This window comes from Anolis carolinensis, chromosome 5 (assembly GCF_035594765.1).
Source record: "Anolis carolinensis isolate JA03-04 chromosome 5, rAnoCar3.1.pri, whole genome shotgun sequence".
NCBI classification, from domain to species: domain Eukaryota; kingdom Metazoa; phylum Chordata; class Lepidosauria; order Squamata; family Dactyloidae; genus Anolis; species Anolis carolinensis.
Window position 1 is genome coordinate 22,114,649 of NC_085845.1, and position 23,047 is coordinate 22,137,695.

The window sequence follows — 23,047 nt, forward strand, 5'->3', positions numbered from 1 at the left end:
GCCCCTCAACAGTCAGAAGGATTGTGGACCGGCCCTCGGCTTAAAAAGTTTGAGGACCCCTGTCCTAGACAGTGTCCAATACAAAGTCACTGATGTGACACTAATAGTCCATTTTGGTAGAATAGGAAAGGCAAAATCCATAAAGTCCAAGACTATTTTTGAGCCCCTGCCCCTTTTCCCACATTTGTCACACCTCTTTGAGGTGGGAATGTTATAGTCCCTTCCCAGGTTTTAGGACTAAAAAATAGAAGTTTCCAAAAATGACCACATTTTCCTAAAAACACTCCCACACAGCAAAAACAGTAAACTTGTTCATTATGCTTCATAGCAAATATGGAAAAGCAGTCTGGGATCAAATATGCAAAAGAAAAGTTTTAAAATGATGTCATAACATTACTCATGTGTGAGCTGACTGAAGTGTATAGAAATATGAGCACAATTATTAGTCCATTGTGAACGGACTGTACAAATTGTATATTAATGTTGACCACTGTTTTTTTTTCTTAGCACATGTTTGAATGCAAGGGTACATGTTTTAGTTAATCGGCAGCTAGGTGTAAGACCTCTGTGAAAGCATTTTGAAATGTGACTGCTTTTACAATGTAATCTCTTATCTCTATTTGTTCTTTTGCTTTTTGAACCTAGAAACAGTTGTACTATCTAGAGTAGACACAATGAAATGTAATACTAATTGATTAGACATGCCCAGTGTTGGAGAAAGGGCAAACCCATGCTTTACAAGGTGAACCAGGGTTGTTAGTGTTGAAAACAGTGGTACTTACAAATCTCATTTGTAGAAATGTAGAAGGGCAGCAGAAAGCAAGCCTGATCCCTCTTCCTTGTGACATCATTTCAAGTATTTACACATGGCTAGCAAGTCTCCTCTCAACCTTCTCTTCTGCAGGCTAAACATCCCCAGCTCTTTAAGCTGCTCCTCATAGGGCATGGTCTCCAGACTTTTGATTATTTTAGTTGCCCTCCTGTGGACACATTCCAGCTTGCCAATATATCTCTTGAATTGTGGTGAATTTAACACACTATTCCAGGTGAGATGCGAACAAAGCAGAATAGAGAGGCATCATGACTTCCCTTGATCTAGACCAGAGTTTCTCAAACTGTGCTCCTCCAGAGATTTTGAACTTCAGCTCCCACAATTCCTAACCACTGGTAAGCTGTCTGGGATTTCTGGGAGCTGAAGTCCAAAACACCTGGAGGAGCACAATTTGAGAAACACCGATCTAGATAGACACTATACTTCTTTTGATGCGGCCCAAAATTCCATTGGCTTTTTTAGCAGCTGCATCATACAATTGGCTCATGTTGAGCCAGGCGTCGCCCATCCTGTATCTTTGCATTTTACTTTTTCTGCCTCAGTATAGTATCTTACATTTCTCCTTGTTGAAATTCATTTTGTTAATTTTGGCCCAACTCTCTAATCTGTTAAAGTCATTTTGAATTCTGATCCTGTCTTCTGGAGTATTAGCTATCTCTCCTAATTTGGTGCCATCTGCAAACTTTATAAGCATTCCAATTATAGGACTCATCCCACCAGGATTCAGTGTTGCCTATTGCATCATAACTGTTTTGTTACGCTCAAAATTCGAGTTCATCTTGTTTATTTTGCATGCTCTGGGCATTAGTGTAGAGAATTTATGTCCATGGGTTTTTGAAGCTGTTTGAGAGTGATGTCCTCTTGCTGCTTGGTACTTGTTCTATTTGTCCAACCCTCTCTTTAGCCAATCAAAGCACTCCTCATAAATTGCCATGCAGTCTCATCTTATAAACCTCCAGAGAAGTAGAGTTCACCACACTGTGAGGCAGCTCTGAACATCAGGACATTCTTCCTAAAGTTTAGGTGAAACCTTTTTTCCTTTAGTTTGAATTCATTCCTCTTTCTTTGTCTCTGGAGTAGCAGAAAACATGCTTGCTCCATCCTCCATATAACGTCTTGTTATATATTTGAAAATAGCCTTTTGTTCATAGTTAGCTCTTTGATAATTCATGTTACAATTCCATGCAAGCATGGTCTCTGTTTCATAGATAGACTGCTACATGGTTTGAGTCCAGATTACTTACATGATCACCTTTCCCCAAACAATCTACCAGTTAGGACATTGAGATCCTATGGAGGACTCTTATTCCAGACATCCAGAACCCAATTGACCATGGTAATCCAGAGGACCTTTTCATCAGCTACCCCACAATTGTACAATGACCTGCCAGAAGAGATTGATAGCTAAATGAGCTGCTGGAATTCAAGGCTCAAATGAAGACCCATCTCCTCTGGCAGGCCTACCCAGTCAACTTTGAATCATGAGTTTTTAATCTGTATTCTGTTGCCACTATATATTGATTTTTATACCCTGTGTTTAGTGTATGTTTTTATAATGATGTGTTTTGATCTATGCATCGTATTGTGTGTATTTCATGTTCATATGTTTTCACTTTGTTGTACCCCCCCTTAAGCCATTAGAAGAGGTGGGTAACAAATAAATAATAATTATTAATATTATTAATAATATTTTAGTGCAGATAGGTTCTTGGGATTTTGGGGCTCACATTTCAGATACACAGTATTGTGCCTTTCTTTCATTTTTATTAGGAAAAATGTGTTAATAACCTGGAAATGATAGGCACTGGTGTTGTGCTAGCTGAGACTTTATTTTTACTGGTCCTAATTAGAATTATTGTGTACCTTCAGCTCTTTATTGTAGAAAATGATTTTTTGCTTCCTGTCAAAAGCCACACACTAATGGATCACTCTACAAATACATACTGCTATAATATAGTAGGTTTTTTGCTATATAAAGTTAGGTTATTTATGAATCGCTCAACTGTGGAGTTACGTGCAACATATAATACACATACAAACTACTCCCTTTTCATACAGGCATCCTCGGTGAGTGTGCTCCGCAGGTGAGAAATGAAATGAAATAGCACCTTCATCTTGTAACACTTTTCTTGTAATTTGCCACACTCTCAGAAGTTGAATGATAGATTCTTATCATTGCAAACGTTTTTGAGCGCTACTAATTTTAAGTAATTTTCTTAATTATCTCAAAGCTATCCTGATAATTATTCCAATATGTGCCCCTTTATCAGAATTTGTCTGGTGGGCCATATAATTGGCATGGCAGGGTAAAGGGCAATTTGCTTTATTAGGTTACTATGGTGTTACTTCTGCAAAATCATTCATAGTGTATGAAGCTTTAACAGCTGTCCTTCCCTCCACTTTCTTAATGCAATATTGTAACCCGCCTCAAGCCAACAGGAGAAACATTAAGAAATGAAATTATTATTATTATTGGTTCATGGTGAGATCCTGAGAGAAAATTGCAACATTTCACTTTATTCGGGTGTTTAAAACACGCACGCACACACACACACACACACACACACACACACACACACACACACACACACACAGAGGCAAAGCAAATGTGGTCATGCTCTGTATGATTTTGGAATGAAGCATTTTTAGTAATAAAACATTCTATCCTGGTGTTAAATCATCTTTGATTATTTAATGTGTAATTGAGCAAACCCTGTGATTGTTTAAAACATGGATGTGGGTATCCCTTATGGTCTTCATATGTTTTAGTCTACAGCTTCATCCCTAATTCAGCATTACAATGTTGTTATTAGAATTGTAATCTAAAATGTACATTAAAATCCACAGTGATATGGACAACTTCAAAGAATAATTCAATCAATCCAGTGGCCAAATGTAGTAATTGTTCCAGGAAGTAGTATCTGAAAGGTCATGTTATTGTCCTCCTGTACTAGTAAGGCTATTTTGAGTTTTCAGCCTATTAAAATTGTTTTTCACTCTTTTTATTTACCTTCCTCATTCCTGCCAGCAAGAGGATAATCACGTACAATTGGGCAGAGGTTTGTTCATATTGGTATGATTCTATCATCCATTGACAATCTCCCCGAAGCCTCACATTGTTCAGGAATATCTCTCCCTGAAAACTCACTAATCCCCAGTCTTCTAGAGAAGATTTTCAATTATGGGCAGCAGCAAGAGGAAAATGGAAACATTTCTGCTTTGGACTTCTTAGGAAGCAATTTAAGTTAGTGTGCTGTGCAAGTGCAGTCTTATAACTTGATTTGCTATATCTTGTTTATGCCTGCATGTTGGAAGCAAAGAATGAAATATGGACGTGTGAGACACAAGTAAGTAAAGGTAAAGGTTTCCCCTGACATTAAATCCAGTCATGTCTGACTCTGGGGGTTGGTGCTCATCTCGATTTCTAAGCCGAAGAGCCGGCGTTGTCCATAGACACCTCCAAGGTCATGTGGCCAGCATGACTGCATAGAGCGCAGTTACCTTCCCGCCGGTGTGGTACCTATTGATCTACTCACATTGGCATACTTTCAAACTGCTAGGTTGGCAGAAGCTGGAGCTAACAGTGGGCGCTCACTCCACTTCCGGGATTTGAACCTGCTACCTTTCGGTCTGTAAGTTCAGCAGCTCAGTGCTTTAACACACTTTGCCACCGGGGCTCCTGAGACACAAGTATCAAGACCAAATTCCATTAATAAAAATGAGAACAACATGAGTGGTATCATTGTGGAGACCTAAACATTTAACATGGACATTTAGTGGGCAGGTCAACCTACCCGCTCACTGCTAATTTAAGTGTAGGAGGATTCTCCCACATCCCACATGACTGAGAGTCATGCTTCTGAGCAGTTTATCCCATGGTCATTTGTGGCAAACTTCAAGACATTGTTGTCACCCATAAAAGCATCTCAGTGCTCCAGTGATATAACGATCCTGACTTATCCATATATACTTGAGGAAATTTGGCCAGATAATCTTGTCACCCTTCACTGTTCAGTACAGAATAGGAAAATAATGAAAATAACACACCTTCTTACCTTGAATATCTAGTGATAATGTCTACTCAGATTTAAAATTGGAAAAGGTTGGAAAAAGAAAGGTTGAACTGAATCTAAGTGGTCTTTCTCCTTCACCCCTTTTTACAATTGCACCACCCTTGATGTGTAAATCATGGCATGAGAAAATATCTTTGTTGAGACACATTCTGGATTAATGCTAGTGCGTAGCTGTTTGTGACACAGAAAAGAGATGTGTATATCATTGTTGTTCTGAATTATAGAAGCCCTAAGTGAGTTCTGATCTGCTTTTGACTTCAGATATATACACAAGTTCTCTCTGAATTGTAACTCTCAGCTTTCTCTGTCATCCAAAATGGGTAAAGACTTCCAAATGTCCTGAGAATGATCAAAGAAGTGCTAGATTGAAATACAATGACATGTTGATATTACTTTTTCATTAATCCTCTCTGTTCACCTAGATAATTAAAGATGAACTTTATTCACCCATACGTATTTCACATTTTGAGGGAAAGGGGAGAGCATGTACTCTTTCAATGGTCTGTTTAAAATCTTCAGCAATATTCGTAAAAGTAAACTATCTAGGTTCCTATGTGTCCCCTTTTGTTAACTTGAAAAAAAGGTTTCAGCTTTAAATGTTTATGTGACGATAATGTGGCTAAACTTGCAGTTGTATTAATATATACACAATGGATTCAGTGTTCTTGGGATATAGTATTATTCTTTATAGCTTACTTCAGAGCTGACTCATAATCTGTTTAGCTCTATTCCTTAGTTAAGACTTACTATGTCCCCCTTCACTACTGAAAGCTAATACCAGCAATATCACCTTTCTCTAGCTTCCCCCTTCTATTACTAAATTATTAATTAGCTGGTTCAAAATGGTGAAGGCTATGTTGATCATATTCAAAGAGAGAAGAACAAAGATTTTTAGAACCAATAATTCTTAACTAAGGAATTGTGTGATATAGGCAGATAATTAAATAAATAAATAATTGGAATTGTGCATCCTTCTACATCAGGCATGGGCAAACCTGGACCCTCCAGGTGTTTTGGACTTCAGCTCCCACAATTCCTAACAGCCTGCCAGCTGCAGTGTCTTCAGCAGAATAGCAGTACTACTAGAACATTTTTTATTCATTTATCTTAACGGATCTTTGAATCAGGCTATGATAATTTTAGTTAGTTAATGTTTTGGTGGAGATAACCTAGAACAGGAGTGAGCATCTTTGTGGGAGTCAATTTCATCCCCAAACCTCTTTCATGGTGTACATCCTATTTATAGCAATCTCAGATACCTGACTTCTCTGTAGCTGCTCTCAAAGTAGCAATTGGTAGGAAAAGAAAGGCACTTGGGGCAATTGGAGGATTGCATGACTGTCTGGTATGATTTCAAGTGTTTTTGTGACCTTGTGAAAATTTCCTTGCTGTTTTCAGACAAATAAGGCCAAAAAGAGAGCCCTCAATCAAGCCAATTTTCTTTTTTAAAAAAACCCTGAGAGTAGGGGGTCTTTGTGGAACTGGCGGGGACTTCAGGGTCCACAAACATAGAGTCCAAGAGCTGCACTCTGCCCACCCTCACCCTTGAGAACAATTATTTCCTATGCATCTTTTTTAACCACATCCATAGTTTTACACACATATTCCAATATATTTCTTGTAAAGATTGTGACTGTTAAAATACATAGTTTACTGTTGACTTTAAAAGTTATTTTAAAATTCCATTTCTTTAATGTATTGAACTGAAAAGAGAGAAAAACCTAACCATTTGTTTTTAAATTAAATCTATTTTTTTCAGTGAGTTTATATATCAGAAAAGTATAAAACATTTTCTTTTGTATCTTTCAACAAAGAATAACATCACTTCTCCAATCAGTAGAAGGTGTAATTCTTTCCGAGGTATCTCTTGAGATAAGTGAAAGGCTGTAGTTCACCATAACAAAGTGGATAGCAATTTGTTACACAGTCACTTGTGGCATTTCCTGCTCAGTTTAATTTAAAATACTAGCTCATCCAGCAATAGTGTTCATCAATATTGTGTAGCTTACAAGGCACTTTGGATGAAGACAGCAGGATAGTAAGGCCATAAATTCCTATAGCAATACAAAAAATAATTGTTTTCTGAGATTAAGTTAGCAAATAATGATGTAGTTCAGGTTACAAATCAGCTGTTAAGAGTTTTGCCTAACAATTGGAATTTGCCGAACGATGTTTAAAGCATATTCATGGAAAAAACGCTCAACAAGAATTCACCAAGCTTTTCGGTTTTATCTCATGTGCCTTGAATAGAAGCAAAACATTTTATCTCAGGACCTTGTTGATCTGTGCAAGGACATGTGTGTTTGCTCTCAACTATTGTTTGGTTTTGGTCTGCCCTCAGTTAATGACGTTATCATACTTTGTCCCTTTTGAATTTCAGTTATCTCTGACAACAGTGACTACAATTTTTCACCCATAAAAGCCATCAAAAGGTTCAGCTCTATCATTTGACTTGAATAGTAAGAAAGGATTCTGACCACAATTCATATTATAGTTCATCTACACTGAGTTGTCAGTATCCTTTTCCTGATTGTAGTGTCAGCAGTAAATCTGTACATGACAAACATTGAATACTAGGCCAGCATTTATGAATCAGTGTAGTGTAGTGGTTTGATTGCTGAACTAGGACTTAGGAAGGCCATGATTTGAATATCTGCTATGCTATAAAAACCAAATGAGTAACCTTGAATAAGGCATTTTCTTGTTGGCTCACAGAAGGGTAAAGGCAAACCTTTTCTGAACATGTGTTGACAAAAAAAAGTCCATAATACTTTGGCTTTTGGGTCACTATACATTTGTAAATGACTTAAGCTATTTTTGTTGTTCTTGTTGTTGCTGTTGTTACCTTGCTTTTCTTTTCTTTTTAAGACTCACCTTGAAGGCACACAACAACTTAGGTAAATCCTATCTAGTGATTGCTTTGTTCATAACCAGTGTTAAACGTTTGGATCAGTGTTTATACTCCTAAACATAATAATCTTATCAGCAGGGGCAAAACTTCATTCTTTTGGTAGCTGGAGTCAACAAAAGTATGTCAAATAAAACTTTGTTACATTTTTAAGGTGCACATAAACTCTCCATTGTTCTTGCTATATCATTCTAACCAGAGCAGCCTCTCTATGGCATCATGCAAGAATCTCAATCCCAAAGAAGTCAAATCCCCTAAAATGACAACTGGAATGAAATGCATTCACTAATGTTAGACAGTTCCTTGGAGACTGAGTTGGGGGTAATGGGTTGGAAAGTTATAAAAATAGTAATGGCTTTCCATTTGGTGTTCCAAATGGTCACTATATGGGGAAAATAGTCTTGCTGTGTTGTTCTACCAAATGGCCAATTAAAGCATTGCCTCCATCTTCCTTATATTCTTATACTCCTTGTTGTCTTTGGATTCATGTGTTAGCTTATTTAAAGCAAACACAGGACAATAAAGAGAACAAATGGGCTTTTATTACACACACATCCCCCAATGAAGTGGTCATGGCATCTATTTCCTACAAACAAAATCCTTGCTTTCTTGTGAAAGATTTGTTTTATGGCATGCTTCTTGGTTTTTCCCCTCTTGACATGTTTGGTTTAGATCCTACCTCTTGCATTGTAATCTAATTTTAAGAATGTTAGTTCAAGCATACAAATATTTACAATTTAACTTCATTGTCTCATGAAATTTTGAATTATACTATTTGAATCATGATCTCACAGTGCCCAGATATACAAACAGACAAATATATAAAATGTGCAATTATATTGTGGGTGAAAAACTAGCAAAATGCTAATTGTAAAGATGCAAAGGGATGAAGCATTTGTAGAGTGAAAATCATACTGTTTATAGATTAGATTCCTAAATAAAACTTATCAGTTATAATTGCTTCTAACAGAAACCCATTCTAGGTTCAAACAAGAAATATGGCTACATTCAAAATTGAGTGAATTCTATAATTATGGAATATTTTTCTAGATGGGAGTTGGCATTCTGTATAGATTTGAACATTGGCCATTGAGTTTGGAAACAATTGTTTAAATAAGTGGTTCCCAACCTTTGGGCCTCTAGGTGTTTTGGACTTCAACTCACAGAAATCCCAGCCTGCTTACCAGCTGTTAGGAAGTGTGGGAGCTGAAGTCCAAAACAGCCGGAGGCCAAAAGATTGGGAACCACTGGTTTAAATCTTTGCTGAGCTATACCCATTAAAGCATCTTGGGGAAGTCACATTCTCTCAGGTCAGAGGATAACAATGGCAAACTCTTGTCAAGAAAACTCTGTGATAGGTTTGCCTTATGGTTTCTGTAGGTTGGAAATGACTTGAAGGGACACAACAACAAAAGCACAGATGTCTGTAGATTGAAACAAAATAAATTAAATCCCACTGATGTGGTGGTGATGATGATAATATTTTAATATTGTTGTATAGGGCTTGGCAATGAGGCACATGCAGTTTACAAATTTAAAATTAGATAAAAGCTAAACACAATAAAAAGTAAGAACAACTAAGCTTTTATATTAAAATGGCACTGTGGTTGTTTGTTTATTTCTTTGACACCAAGGATGTCTGGATTGTTCTTGCTAAGATAGAAAAAGTGTACAGAATTTTCCAATATTTATTTATTTATTTACAACATTTCTACCCCGCCCTTCTCACCCGAGGGGACTCAGGGTGGCTTACAACAACCGGCAAAATTGAATGCCACACAAAATCAGTAAAAAACAACAACATATTTATTGGATGAATATAATATGATGTTGAAATATATAGGGTGTTGCTGTTATTTTAATTTTATGTAATGATGTTAGAGTCCTATACATTTATTTAGTGTATAGCCAGTCTCCAAGTTACGAGCAAAATAGGTTCTGTAGGTTTGTTCTTAAGCTAATTTTGTGTGTAAGTCAGAACAGGTACATTTTTAAATGTAATTCCAGCCACACACACACACACACGTGTGTGTGTGTGTGTGTGTGTGTGTGTGTGTATATATATATATATATATATAAGTTTTGGTTAGCATAGGGAAAGGTAAACACCCCTATGTGTTTGTTTTACTGTCTAGTCCTGTTCCGTCCCCCAGGACGATGGTTTGCCTTACCTATTGGTCGTTTGTTTGTTTTCCCTCCTTTACATTTTGTTTGAGCCTCTGGCTGCAAAGGCCTAGGAAAAGTGGCTTGGAATCTGCAAGAGCTGGCTGCAGTTTTCTTTGCAGTGATTGGTCAAAGAATGCAACATCTTAGGACCGCCCTTTTTACCAGGGTCTAGTCTCCATTTTGGAGCCTCATTCTGGCTATAGTCTTCCAACGTGCTGGAGCTGTGCAAGGCTAACTGGGACAAATCATCCTCAAAACCAGGCCAATCTAAGCCTATCCAAATTAGATAAGTATTGAATTATATTGATCTGGAATAGGAAATCTAGTTAGAGGAGCAGAGTTATTCCATCGCTTCTAGAACTAATCTTTGCTGTAAAGATAGGGAAGGAAAGAGTTTCTCCTTCTAATATAGGCAGCGTGATTAGGGTATAGTGGTTTTATAATCACTTTTGCCTTCTGGAACCAGGGATAATTCTGTGACTAAAACCTATAGAAATTTGTTTCATTTTCTGCAACTTTAAGATCTGTGCCAGGTTTACAACCTTGTATGAATAAACATTCTTTTTTGAAGTTATCCAGACTCAGTCGTTCAATATCTATAGGACAGCTTATAGGGATTTGCAGTTCGCCCGGATAAAGGACAGCACGTTTCAGTTTTATAGTTTTTTATTGTCCGGCGGACGGCACAGTTTTGAGGTCGATCAGCGGTTTTTCCGCTTCAGCTAGCTTGCACGGCTTCATAGTTTTTTATAGTTTAGGAAGTTTTAGTATAGGCTGCGGCTTTTCCGCCTGAGCTCAGTCTGCATACCTAAAGACTCTACCAGCGTCTGAGGCAGTGGAGCCCGCTCTCAGACCTGAAGGAGTCAAATAGTGGGGCTCTATTTCCTTGCTATTTGGCTCGCGTGTGCGCACGTAGCCCAGTGGCTTTCTGGGTTTGCACAGGCTGTGCAGTTCCCAGCAACGTCCAGGGCTCCCTCGGCGGTAGACCTCGAGCCGCGGAGCACCAGCGACAGTTCTTTGGCTGGCTCTGAGGCGTGGAGCCCACCAGAACCAGGCTAGAACCTGGACAGGCCTGGCAACGCTGCTGCGAGTTCGGCCGGAGCACTCAACCGGCTTTGACAGCCTCTTCATCAGGAGTTCGGCCGGAGCACTCGGCCGGCTTTGACCTGCCTCATGGTCCGGCGGTGGTGACCTGCCTCATCGTCCTGCGGTGGTGACCTGCCTCATTGACCTGCGGCGGTGACCTGCCTCATCGTCCTGCGGTGGTGACCTGCCTCATCGTCCTGCGGTGGTGACCTGCCTCATCGTCCTGCGGTGGTGACCTGCCTCATCGTCCTGCGGTGGTGACCTGCCTCATCGTCCTGCGGTGGTGACCTGCTTCATCGACCTGCGGTGGTGACCTCCCTCCACAGCGGGGAGGAGGCGTCTCTTCTCTCCTCCTTTCCAAAGCCAGCCTCGGTGCTCCTTCGGCGGCAGGCCTCGAGCCGCAGAGCACGAGGTGCTTGAAAATTTGGCGAAGTCGCCATTTTGGCAGTTTACGTCACTCGGGCAAGGGAGGTATCAAGTGGCAAGTTGCTGTCAGTTGACATTTTGCAGCTTGCCCACCAAAGTCTGGCGCCAAAGGTCACAATCTTTGTAAAGTATAGTTACTTAGTGATATATATTGCTATGGTTAAGTGCTGTGAATTGTATTATATATTGAATTTGCTTTTATTGTAAATTTACTTGCAGGTATATTGCATTTGCCTTTGTTGTAAATTTACTTGCTATTAAGAATACATAATGTCTATGCAATTTCAAGATGATACAGATGGTATACCTCCTTCTGAGGCTGAAAGTAGGAATGAAAGGCCCCAAAGGATAAAGCACCCTTCAGCCAAGATGCTAGCCCATCTAATAGACGAAAAGGAGCTCCTCCATGTGAGGTTAGGTTCGGCATGGGAGCGCATCACAACATTAATGGACAGAATTGAGAGCTTGGGTATTACAAGGGTGCCATCCATATTACAGACAGACCTTGAAGAGACCTTCGGTATTTGGAGGGGTTTGGTGTCTAAGATAGTCCAGGTCCTCGAGCGCATTAACGCCAAGGATTCAGAGTTAGAAATAGTGAGTGTTTTAGCTGACACTAATGAGAAAGAAAATAAGGTGAGGGCAATTCTAGATGCCTTGGAATTTAGTTCTCCATCTGTTAATCTAAGGTCTGAGCCAAAAGGAAATCAGTCTTCCTTAAGCAGCCATGAGACCAATCTTTTAAAATCACCTGCTGTGGCACTTAGTCTTAAGTCCAACCGCTCTAGCCAGGTATCTAAACTAAGGGAGTGTGCATCATCTAAACATAGCCACTCTAGCAAGTCTTCTGCTGCTGGGAGTGCCATCTCTTCCCTAGCTGCCTTGCACATTAAGGAGGCTGCACGTCTAGAGCTAAAGAGCAAGGTAGCGGGGGCGGAGGCTGATGCTAAGGCAGCTGATCTCACCCTTCCCTTTAAAGAAGAAGAGCAACGACTGCAAATAGAACAGGCCCGTAGACAAAGCGAAATGCAAATAGAACAGGCCCGTAGACAAAGCGAAATGCAAATGGAACAGGCCCAAAGGCAAGGTGAAATAGAAATGCTTAGAATAAGGATGGATGCTACTGCCAAAAAGGTAAGGGCTGAGACTTTGGCCAAGGCCCTAATTGAGCCACTCACAGAAGAAAATGTAAGACAGTTGCCGAAGCAGGACCCTTCTTCCAAGGTGCTTGTGCATCTTAATAGCTTAAACAGCCAGTTTTCGGATGAGGAACAGGAAGACTTCTCTCCTTACCCAGAGCAGGGCCCCAAAGTCACTTTTGAGTTTCCTGCAGAGCAGAGCGTCATAGCGGGGAGCTCACCCTTGCTCGAGCTACCTGTGCCTCCTGCTAAATCCCTAGGTCAGTCAATCAGGGCCTCAAGGCCGAGTGCTAGTTGGCCCTTACAGACAGCTGCACAGGGAGCCACCGATTCGTCAGTGGTCGATGTCATCCCTCCAAGAGGCCAAAGGTTGACGCAAGGTGCACGGTGGGAGTCCACTCCACAACAGCAAACTCCTCAATTGTTCCCTTCGACGCCAGAGTCCCAGCTTGTCTCCATCATCAGAACCCCCAGAAGAGATCTTAAGGACAAGGGTGTCGAAAAGTTTTCGGACAAGCCTGAGGAATTTCTTCTTTGGAAGGCCACCTTCCAGAGAGCAATCAGAGACTTAAAGTTATTGCCTGAGGAAGAACTGACTCTTCTGGCTGCATGGTTGGGCCCAGCCTCATCCTCACAAGTTAAGAAGATCTACGCAGCCCACGTAGCCGATCCCGACAAAGCCCTGGAAAAGGCCTGGGCCAGGTTGCAGCAGAGATATGGGGCCAGCACAGAGATTGAAGCATCTCTTATGGACAAGCTCCAAAGGTTCCCAGCTTTAAAACTCAAAGACTTCAAACTCTTGTGGGACCTCAGCGATCTCCTTACGGAATTAGAGTCGGCCAAGGAGAATCCAGAACTGCCCGGTTTGAAGTGCCTCGATCAGCACCTGTCCCAGAGGCAGATCTTGACCAAGCTGCCCTTCACTTTGCAAGAACGCTGGGGACAGGAGGTCTTCAACTACAAGGAGGCCCACTCCCAGGCATACCCTCCATTTTCTCATTTGGTCCAGTTCATCACCAGGGCGGCCAGAGAAAGGAATGATCCGCAGACGGGCCTCCCCACCTTATACCAAGGGACCCAGCCAGAGAAGGCACCTGAAGTGGACAAGAAACCACCTAGAGAGGCCAATAGACCTGTCAGCGTAAAGGCAGTCGAAACTCAACACAAGACTGATGAACCCAGGTCGGAGGTAAAAGAGTTGCTTTGCCCTATTCACCAAAAGCCTCACAGCTTGGCCAACTGCAGGGAGTTTAGTAGAAAGACATACAAAGAAAGGCAACAGCTAGTTCAAAAGCAGGGAATCTGCTTTAGATGCTGTGGAGCAACTCCACACTTTGCATCCAACTGCAAAGAAAACATCAAGTGTGAGAAATGCAACAGCCTCAAGCATTGCACCGCAATGCACAACTCCAATATCATCTCCCACCCCAAAGAGAACGCTTCACCAAAAGAAAAGTCAGCAGTCGAAGACACCGACAAGCCAGCCGCACCAGAGATGCAGGTGGAGGTCTCAGCAGTCGCCTGTACAGAGCTGTGTTCTGACTCGCAACAGTTAAGAGTTTGTCATCCTATCTGCCTAGCGGATGTATATCCAGCCAAGAGCCCTTGGCTTAGAAAGAGACTCTATGTGGCCCTGGATTCACAGAGCGACGCCTCCCTAGCTACTCCAGAGTTCTTCCGCATGTTTGACCTTAAAACCAAGATGGTCGATTACACCATGACTACATGTGCAGGAAAAAAGAAGTTGCAGGGTCGCATAGCATCTGGCTTTGTTGTCTCCTCTTGCGACCAGAAGAGACAGTTCAAGTTGCCAGACCTGATTGAGTGTTCCTCCATCCCTCGGAACAAAAAACAAATTGTAACTAGAGAAGTTGTGGAGGCTCATCCACATTTGCGACGGTTAAAGAATGCTATACCAGCCTTTCGGCCAGATGTGGACATTGCCCTTTTGCTTGGCTCGGACTGCCCGAGCTTGTTCTGTGTGAACGACCAAGTTAAAGGACCTCCAGGTGCACCTATCGCACAACAATTGCCATTAGGCTGGACAGTCATAGGCCCAGTGTGCATAAACAAGATGCACCCACCATCGTCGTTGGACTCCAATCAAGCACAGGTGCTTAAAGGTGGACGTCCTACACTTGTGCGCAGTTGCCTAAGTCATATCTCGGTCTACTGCCAAGCAATAACTCCAGAGTATTCCTCCATCTTCAAAGTCTCTGAGAGAGACGAAGCCACAGCGCTCTCGAAAGATGAGCAAAGGTTTTCGGACATTATGAATGCTCAAGTCTCACGAAGTGCAGAGGTGAAAGCCTGCAAATCAACCACAGAAATCAAGATGGGCCAAAGATCTTGTCTGGAACGACACCATTTTGAACGTTTTTCGGAATGGCACAGTCTTCTTAGAGCAGTTGCTAGGCTTATACATCGCTTAGTCTGCAAAGATAGTCAGCCTTTGCAAGTTCAGGACATGTTGAAGGCTAAGGGAGTAATATTCAGGTCAGTTCAGAGGCATGAGTTTAGTCTAGAAATAGCCAGGTTAGAACAAGGGCTTGACACCCCCAGCCGGAGTTTCTTGCGTGAGTTAAACCCATTTCTAGACGAGGGCATTTTAAGAGTGGGAGGGAGGTTAGCTAAGGCTAAACTCAAAGTGTGTACAAAGAACCCCATCATTGTACCCCCCAATAGCCATATTGCTTTGTTGTTGGTTCGTCACTACCATGAGAAAATCCATCATCAGGGTAGAACTCTAACTGAGGCAGCCCTTAGAAATGAAGGTCTGTGGGTGGTAAATGCTAAAAGTTTGGTCAACAGTTGTATTTTCAAATGTGTCAAATGTCGGCGACTCAGACGAAACTGTCAAAGTCAGTTGATGGCAGAACTACCTCAGGATAGGACTTTGACAGACCCACCCTTTTCCCATGTGGGAATCGATGTGTTTGGTCCTTGGGAGGTTGTCACTAGGAAAACCAGGGGTGGTGTTGTAAATAACAAGAGGTGGGCAGTTTTGTTTACTTGTTTAGTAATACGAGCTGTCCATATAGAAGTCATAGAAGGGATGGACACTTCATCATTTTTAAATGCATTGAAAAGGTTCATAGCCCTCAGAGGGCCAATTAAGTCAATTCGATCGGACTGTGGCACCAATTTTGCATGTGCAGACCTTAGCCAACCACTTCTGGAAGAGGTGGAAGGCCGAATACTTAAGCCAGCTTCCAACCAGAAGACTCTGGCAAACCCCAGAGGACAATTTCAAGGTGGGAAACCTTGTGTTGCTAAAGGACAAAGACTTGCCCCGCTATGCCTGGCCTATGGGCATTACACTAAAGACCTTTCCTTGCCCTGACGGTAAGGTTAGAAAAGTTCAGGTAAAGACTCATAGTAAGGACAAAATGTCTGTCCTGGACAGACCAACCAGCAATCTCGTGTTGCTTGTCCAAAGTGTGTAAGTTTTATACTGTTTTATTGTTGTGTATACAAAGGTGTTTGTATGTTTTTGATTGGTAAATTCCCACATCCTGGGAATTTAGCGGGGAGTGTTCCGTCCCCCAGGACGATGGTTTGCCTTACCTATTGGTCGTTTGTTTGTTTTCCCTCCTTTACATTTTGTTTGAGCCTCTGGCTGCAAAGGCCTAGGAAAAGTGGCTTGGAATCTGCAAGAGCTGGCTGCAGTTTTCTTTGCAGTGATTGGTCAAAGAATGCAACATCTTAGGACCGCCCTTTTTACCAGGGTCTAGTCTCCATTTTGGAGCCTCATTCTGGCTATAGTCTTCCAACGTGCTGGAGCTGTGCAAGGCTAACTGGGACAAATCATCCTCAAAACCAGGCCAATCTAAGCCTATCCAAATTAGATAAGTATTGAATTATATTGATCTGGAATAGGAAATCTAGTTAGAGGAGCAGAGTTATTCCATCGCTTCTAGAACTAATCTTTGCTGTAAAGATAGGGAAGGAAAGAGTTTCTCCTTCTAATATAGGCAGCGTGATTAGGGTATAGTGGTTTTATAATCACTTTTGCCTTCTGGAACCAGGGATAATTCTGTGACTAAAACCTATAGAAATTTGTTTCATTTTCTGCAACTTTAAGATCTGTGCCAGGTTTACAACCTTGTATGAATAAACATTCTTTTTTGAAGTTATCCAGACTCAGTCGTTCAATATCTATAGGACAGCTTATAGGGATTTGCAGTTCGCCCGGATAAAGGACAGCACGTTTCAGTTTTATAGTTTTTTATTGTCCGGCGGACGGCACAAGTCCCCTGTTCAGAAGATTTCACATCACACTCTGTCCCTGTGACAATTGGATTTTTCAAATTTTGGCTTGTGGAAACAAGGATTGGTGGTAAAGCTTCAGTTGAGACAGCTTTTCCCCATGATAATAACTCTTCCAGGAGTAGGTTTCCCTTCTGAGAGGTAGATTTATCTCAATTACTGTTGTCTCACCCCTGTTCTTGACTTTGAGTTGTTTGTAAGTCTGATGTTTGTAACTCGGGGACTGCCTGTATTTGCAGAAAACTATACAGAATTATAATGGGCCTGATGTTGGGTTCCAGGACCCACCACAGATATAAAAAACCATGAACAATCAGATCTCATATTATTAAATGACAGCAACATGAATGCAAACATCACAATTGACTAATATGTAGCGCGATTATCTATGATCACTGGAAATTGTGGATCTGGATTCTGCATATCTGAAAGGCCCACAGTACAATAAATAGGCAATCATTATAAGCAGAGACAGAATTGAAATTTGAGGTAAACAATACTGATTTTTAATTCCTGTGCTGGAGAACATTTGATTATGTCAACTAACTGAATATAGGGGCAATCAAATGAGGAACAATAAAGCAGTACAATAAGTAAATTCCTTATTGTGATCAGTATGCAGGTGACACATATTTTCAGAATGAGACATAGAATAAATATCCACAGTAAGGCTGGGTGAAAAGTATTATATTTTCTACCTTATCTTGACAACAAATATAATAGTGATCAACACAGAATTATGACATACTTCAACAATAAAAAGGTTCCCAATTATTTTTTATTTCAGTGGATAAATGTAAAGGAATTTAAAGTACTGTAGTGTTTCTGTTCTGTTTCTACTGTCCAGGCAAAGTATATGATGAGTAACATAAATACTGTATCATGTAGCAAGAGCATTCCTGACAGAACACAAAAAAAATTGAATGGCTCCTAGGTCACAGAAGATGTCTAGATTGTTTAAGAAAATTCATATTATCCAGCTGCTCAACATCATACAAGCACTCCAGAATGTACTTCTATTGCTTTCAAAAGATCATCGCAGGAATATAATGTCGTCATTTTGTGCTAAATGTCTGAAAATTTAAATACTGTAGCTTTTTAAAGAAAGATCAGTGACCTGTGATTTCTCAGTGTTATTTCCTGACATTGCTGTAAACTCAGTATACTGTTTGCTTTCATCCACATTTTTAACATGAAGAGCATATTCAATTGGCGCTGAATATATGTTTTATAACTGTAAAATGTGGAAATTGAAAACTATTTGGTAGATTGTCATTTGAAAAAAATATATACTTGTAGAGCTTCCATGCCAGAAAGTATTTGCATGGTATTTTACTACTTTCATGCCTGAAAGTATTTGCATGATATTTCACTTCTACAATTACTACTAGAACAAATGCTTTTATACCCATCATCTCATTCTCCCAGTCCTGAGACCCAAGAGGTTTGCTAAATGATTAAAACAGTTTTGGTATTTGTCAACAGTTTTGGTATTTATGAATGAGAGATCTCCATGAGCTCTGGTTGTCAACTAGATTTCTTTGATCCAGCGGTTTTCCTCTTTTCCTACTGTTTTCCATTTTACTTAATGTTACCGCATTTTCCATTGAATCATGCCTTCTCATGATAGCTTCAGTTTAGTCATCTGGTTTACTAGTGAGAGTTCAGACAAGATTTGCTGTAGGAGCCATTCATTTGTCTTTTTGACAAATGAATGGATCATGAAGCAGATCTTGCCTATCCTCTCAGCACCACATTTCAGATGAGTTGATCTTCCTGTCAGCTTTTTCCACTGTCAAGCTTTCACAGCTATCAATCAAAATGGGAGATGCTGTTGCATGAATGATTCCATCATACTATTAAATCACCAATCCTTACCTTGGAGCATTGTCTCCTTCCGTCATGGCTGCCTTTCTGCAGCCTATTTCATTACAGACTCCATTTTTATTAATGATTGAGCCAAGGTATGCAAAATCTTTATTTTATTATCTTCATCACCTGCTTTAAAGTTATATAAATCATTTGACTTCATTATTTTCTTTTTTTTTTTTATATTCAGCTGAAACCTGCCTTAAAACTACATTCCTAAATTTCATCATTAGTCATTCAAAATCTTTGCTATTTTCTGCAACTAATATGGGGTCATTGGCATATCTTGCATTTTTTATGTTCTTTCTTCCAGTGTCTGTACATCCTTTGATTCTAATCCTGCTTTCTGTATGTTTTGTATATAGATTAAGCATGATGATAAAAATGTAGCCTTATCTAACTCCCGTGTCAATAGGAAACATTACATTTTTTCATCTTGTGTGCAGAATTTCATAGCAAGCTTATTTGTACAGTAGAGTCTCACTTATCCAACATAAACGGGCCGGCAGAACATTGAATAAGCGAATATGTTGGATAATAAGGAGGATTAAGGAAAAGCCTATTAAACATCAAATTAGGTTATGATTTTACAAATTAAGCACCAAAACATCATGTTATACAACAAATTTGACAGAAAAAGTAGTTCAATACGAAATAATGCTATGTAGTAATTACTGTATTTACTAATTTAGCACCAAAATATCATGATTTATTGAAAACATCGACTAGAAAAATGCACTGGATAATCCAGGACGTTGGATAAGCGAGTGTTGGATAAGTGAGACTCTACTGTACTTACATAATTGGTAGATGATAATCTTTGAAGCAGATGTTAAAAAGGAGTGACTGTTGGATTAGCATACACATTTGACCCTTCCTTTCTTTAGTAGAGAGGAGCATCAGAAGTTACTCTAGAATTTAGGCAAAGTACAGAAAGATTGTTTACATGGAATCTCCCTGAACCTGCTTAATATCCATAAGTAGTTCAAAACATATAAACCTGGTTCAAGTTTAAGGATTGTAATATAGGGTTAGAGGCTCTTCTTTAAAAGTAGTTACTCTCTGCCCTATTTACATCCCGTCCTATATTTATCATGACCCTCTTTTTAAAAAAGTCATCACTCAGCAATTAGGTTTTTTGAAAGACACTATTGTTGCCAATTGAGGTTTCTTAAAAGACTGTGTTTCCACTGCTATGGAGAGAATAGCTATCTGCTTCACATTCCTCTACAAAAGGACCACCCGCTGCACTGCAGTTAAAGCAAATGGTAAGCTTTCACCAAATTTTTTGCTAAAGGATCAGGGCAGAGGGGTGTTGATGGAACTCCCTCCATTCAAATAGGCTTGAAGGAGGCTCTCCATTAGTTTAATGGAAGATTCCTCACTCAATTATGGATTTATTTATTTATTTTCATTCTTTTTGAAAGTTATTTCCCAACTTCGGCTTTTCCCAGGCTCAATTGTAGTATGCACCTCCTTGTTGGCCTTGCTCATTTCTGGTAGGGTTTTAGAAACTAACTCTAATGGACTTTTAATGGTGTTATGTGGTCTGGAATGGTGCAATGATTATTGGAATAGCCTGGATTATGATACTGGATTATGTGATTTAATGTTTTTAATTGTTGAAATGTTTTTAGCAGTTGTTTAAAATTATATGTTTATTTGCGCTATATGTATTGTATGGTATCGAATTGTTCCTTTATGTGCGCCACCCTGAGTCTCCTTCAGGGTGAGAAGGGTGGGATATAAATAAGGCAAATAAATAATTAATAAATTATATCCTGTTGATTTTTATCTCTTTAATGAGGTATTTGATGGTTTTAATTACATAGATTGTTAAATTGCATCTTAGAATAACAGAAATATATGCATATGTTTATATATGTGTATGTATAGAATCACAAAGTTGGAAGATGTCTCATGGGCTATCTTCTGCTCAATACAGAAACCCCATGCTACAGCTCTCCAGCAAGTAGCTGTCCAACCTCTTTTTGAAGACGTCTGGAGAAGAAGTCTCCAGTATTTCTCCTTTTCTCTTTGTGTATATATATACCCAAACATCCATTCACGGACACAAACACTAATGTTTTGTATGTATTTTAATCTGCATTGCTTTTATTATTTTGAGAGTCACATTGAGTCTCTATCTTAAGAAATGAGTAAGATCATGAGGATGGTAACGGTAATGTTGTTACTGTAATCACCATTGGCAGGGAGGACCTCAAACCAAAAAATCTTTTCCCTTTCTGTTGTGCAAGGCCAAGATCTTAGATCCCACCAGAGCCGGTCCAACAATGAGGCTAATTAAGCAGTCGCTTGGGGCGCAAAACATACGGGGGCGCAGTTGAGACTGCTTTTTCTGTTGATTTCTTGTAAAACATGATGTTTTGGTGCTTAATTTGTAAAATCTTAATGTAATTTGATGTTTAATAGGCTTTTCCTTAATCCCTCCTTATTATCCAACATTTTCGCTTATTCAACACTTTTATTTTTCAGTGATTGGTTTGGGGGGGGGGGGGGCGCCAAAATTCTGTTCGCCTATACTTGAAAAATACCTAGGGCCGGCTCTGGATCCCAGCACTCTTTGATATTTACGAACACTGGGATTTCTTTAGTTATTCAGTGAAAGTTCAAAATCATTAAAAAAACAAACCTTATCTGTGCCTTTTATTTGTTATATGAAAGCCACTCATGCAACCTTTGTGGTTGAGCAATTGATTAAAAGACCTCCCCTCAAAATTACATAAAATAAAATAAGTAAAATGATGCACTTGATTATACTACTTAAAATATTTATTTTATTTCTTATTACTCTTATAATAGGCAGGGCTGATTTTACATGCTGTGGTTGCAGCTGTTGAAATGCTGGAAAGCACCAGCTGGGAAAATGTGAGCGTTTTCTGTTTTCCTTTTTCTGTGAATGCAAGGCCGTGTGGCCATCAGGAACTCCGGCTGCTGCAGTATCTTCTGATGTTCCTTTGTGTGTGTCTTGGAGATGACTTTCTCAGTCTTGGGTTTGCTTTTTATTGTGCCACAATGTGGTCATTCCAAAAACTCAAGAAACCTGAGAAGGAGATAGAGCTTTCTTGCATGTAACAGATGGTTACTGTTTAAATGCATGCATAACCAAGTCCTTACCTCACATATAGAGGGGAGTGGTGGGGAAGAGGGGGAGGTGAGAGGTGAAAAGGGGGAGGCAAAGGATGAAAAATCAGAAAAGTTGATTGGAGCTTTTATATATATATATATATATATATATATATATATATATATATATATATATCTTCCTTAATCACAGTCATATGGGAGTCTTGTTTAAGCAAGCTGGAATGGGAAGAAGCTATGGCCGTTCAAATGTATAAATGCGTGTTGGAGTTCTTCAAATAAGCTGCACCATCTGGTAAGAGTTTGCATTTGTGTGTGTATATCTGCATGGACTTTCCGCTTTAATGAATAGAGTTTTTCCAAAGCCGCCAAGTCTGCAGCAAATGTGGTCAGGGAATTTATTATGTTAAGTACCAAACTTGGCATGGAGCTAATTGTGTATAACAAGGAGCGTGCTGGAAACTCAGACCTGAGAGGTGACAAATGCTGCAAGTATTCTATTTCTGACAATGCTGAAAGAGGTTTTGTATAGAGGAATGCTGATTGTATGTCAGGGCGTTATTGCTAATGAGCTACTTAGCAGCATTACTATACAGCAGCATGGTTTCTTATTTCAGTGTGTAGAAGAACTGAGATTTCTCATTTGAGTATTCCCCCCTTTAAAAACCAATGATAAGAGCGATAACTCCCACTTCATATCCTATAAATAAATGTTTTAAAGCTTTTTTTTAGTCTTCTTTCTGAGCACACCCACATAGTAGCAAAAAATCAATGCATAGAGATGCATTGTTAAAACGGTGCTATGATTTCAAATATTTATAGCGGAAATAGATTAAAAGATGCATCTTAAATTTTGAGCATACATTTCTTAGATTAAACATGCCTATGGATTTTAAAGATATGTTAGATGCTTTTTGTGTGCATGATTCCTTCTATTCATTATTCTATGCTAGTAGAAGCAATACCCTAGTAACCAGTAAAACAAACATAAAGTAGCTGGCTGCCTCCTTCTGCCTTTTCCACTACTTGTCTTCATAAGCATATTTATAGAGCCCTCATTGATCTGGCGAATATATCCTTTCTGTACCACATCAAAGAAGTGACCTGCATGCTCTTTTTTGAGATCAGTGTTATGTTCATTGAGTGTCCTCGATAAGCAGCTGTGACCCTAAGC

General features: G+C 39.8%; 1 protein-coding gene across 2 annotated transcripts in view; it reads left to right on the top strand.

Moving 5' to 3' along the window:
* Window positions 1-23,047, top strand: part of bmpr1b (bone morphogenetic protein receptor type 1B) — a 239,177-nt gene that overhangs the window by 44,792 nt on the left and 171,338 nt on the right. Inside the window, exon 1 of one of the 2 annotated variants that reach the window (XM_008111070.3) lies at window positions 22,077-22,168. The exons of the other annotated variant lie outside the window; for it this stretch is intronic. The gene's annotated coding sequence lies outside the window, so the exon portion shown is untranslated. Of the gene's footprint in view, window positions 1-22,076; window positions 22,169-23,047 lie in introns of those variants that run through there. 2 annotated transcript variants of the gene reach the window in all.